This window comes from Cervus elaphus, chromosome 3 (genome assembly GCF_910594005.1).
Source record: "Cervus elaphus chromosome 3, mCerEla1.1, whole genome shotgun sequence".
In the NCBI taxonomy this organism is placed as follows: domain Eukaryota; kingdom Metazoa; phylum Chordata; class Mammalia; order Artiodactyla; family Cervidae; genus Cervus; species Cervus elaphus.
The window spans coordinates 7,941,859-7,944,386 of record NC_057817.1 but is presented as its reverse complement, the minus strand read 5'-3'; the positions used below and the strand labels follow the sequence as shown (position 1 = coordinate 7,944,386).

At 39.3% G+C, this 2,528-nt stretch overlaps 1 pseudogene; it reads left to right on the top strand.

The window, feature by feature from the left end:
- Positions 1-1,972: 1,972 nt before the first annotated feature.
- On the top strand, positions 1,973-2,298 carry LOC122685962 (annotated as a pseudogene).
- Positions 2,299-2,528: the final 230 nt, after the last annotated feature.

Here is a 2,528-nt window from a genome sequence, read left to right as displayed (position 1 = left end):
AAACAGCTTAATCTCCTTCCCCTTTCTTGAGATAATGGATTGTCTCCTGACCTTGTGGTAACAGTTGCTGTACATTTGGTTTTCTGATCTCTATCATTCCCGAAAGAAGTTTCTTGTACTGCAGCCTACATATACTCATAGAAAAATCATTAAAGCACCTTTGCTCCATCAGAGCTTAGGTCCCCGGGTCTTTTTGTCTCTCTCTCTCTCTCTCTCTCTCTCTTTCTCTCTTTCACTTTCTTATCGTCGACTCCGCACCACAAGGTTCCGGTCCATTAAAGGACCCCAACACATTTTCACAAGAATAGTTGAAATAAGCATATAATTATTTTACAAAGCAATAACCAGAAAAGAAAAAATTGAAATATTAGAACTTATCAAAATGTAGAACCATTGTTCATCAAAAGACCTCATTAAGTAAATGAATAGGCAAGCCATAGACTGGGAGATATTCTCAGAGGATGAGGTGGTTAGATAGCATTACGGACTCAATGGACATGAATTTGAACAAACTCCAGAAGACAGTGGAGGACAGAAGAGGCCGGTATGCTTCACTCCATGGGGTCACAAAGAGTCAGACACAACTTAGCAACTGAACAACAATAACTAACATATAATAAAATTTGTGTATACAGAATATATAATAAATTCCTACAATTCAAAATAAAAACACATATGATACAATAAAATTGAGCAAAAGACTTAGACAACTCACAAATGAGATACACAAATGGCAATAAGAAAGAGAATTTTGTGCAATACCATCAAACATTAGGGAAATGCAAAATAAAATCAAACAGGTACATACCTATCATACTAGAATTCTCATACATTTCTGACAGGGGTGTAAAATGTTACAACTATTTCAGAAAATAGTTTGGCAGTTTTTTTAAAGGGTTAAAAAATTCACCTACACTACTGCCCATTTATTTTCCCCAGAGAAATAAAAACGTATGTCCATAGACAACTTGCATAAGAATGTTCATAGAAGTTCAGTTCATAATAGCCCAAACTGATAACAACCCAAATGTTTAGCACCAGATTTTTGCATTTCACTCTATGTAAATTTTGTATCATAAAAATAAAAAGTTATAAAAGGAAGAAAGACCTGAGTGAAAATTCACAATGTGTTTCATGTTCAAAGAAAACCTAATCAACAAAATCACACTTGGTATAATTGAGTCAGATGGCTCAAAATAGAGTGAAATCAAGTTGCATACAGATTTCTTTCAATGACACTCAATCACAGAACACTGTGTAAGAGTGTTTCTACCATTACAAATTAAAGGGTAATCGTGCCAGAATTCAGCATTTGGCAAAGTTGTCATTAATGTGTGAAGTCAATTAAAATACAACCTCAGGTATGGAAAGACTCAGAAAATACACCAACCACCCAAATATTCTTCCACAAAAAATCTAACCCAGAAACCAAAAGTCTAGGTTTATAACACCAACTTAAATTAACAACAATCAGGAAGGAATTTGGATTGGAATCCAAATCATTGTAGGAAATAAAACAAGCAGTAAAAGAAAAATTGGATTTTTTTTTTAAAAAAAAGTAATAAACAATAGATATGCAGGCAGAGAAAATATGATTTTAAAAAGGATTTACAATCCTTTATTGAAGAGATTCTTAAAAGGACTGAGTAGTTGGCATATACAGAAAAATGTGAGAGGCAATTCTATTGCAGAGGAGAAACAGAAAATCATACTGATTTCCTATTTACCATGTCCATGTAGTATCATTTACTACAGGTTCTTCCACTGTAGAGTGGGTCCTTCATGCCCCTCATGAGGCTGACCCTCAGAAACGGTGGCTTTGGCAGCGCGGGCGGGAGGGCTCCGGATCCCTGCCATCTCCCCAGACCCGAGGCTCTGCAGGTCAGCGGTGGCCGCCGCGGAGTTCTGCCTTCACGTCCCCGCCAGCCCACAGCCCGCGAGGGCACAAGGTCGGTCCCTACCCGGAGAGAGGATGGTCATCTGTGTGTTCATCTCTTCCTCCTCGGGCTTCGTGGCGATAAAGAAACAGCAGGATGTGGTTAGATTTCTAGAAACCACAAGAGCGAGGTTTGAGGAGGTGGACATCCCAATGTCAGAAAAGCAGAGGCAGCGGATATATAATAACATCCCCTGGAGAAGACACCTGCTCAGGCAACCCACTGCCACCTCAGATGTTTAATGATGACCAACACTGGAGATTATGACAGTTTTTTTTAATTCAAGGAGAGCAATACAGTCCTTTCATTCTTAGGCCTGAAATCACAGTTGGCCTCAAAGGCAGAACCTGAGCGAAGATAAGTGGAAGAGGATGAAGATGCATTTCGGAGTCTCCGCTGGTACTCAGCACACAGCTGCTAACCTGATGCATCACTGTGACGGAAGCCACATACATGATCCCGTGACTTTGCTCCTCATGGAAAAGGTGTTTGGGAAAGACTGGTCTACTGGGAGTGCATGATTGCTTTAAACCAAATCAGGACTGTGGTGGGTTTCTTCTTATTTTTCAGAATCACCTGTAGTTGCCTCAC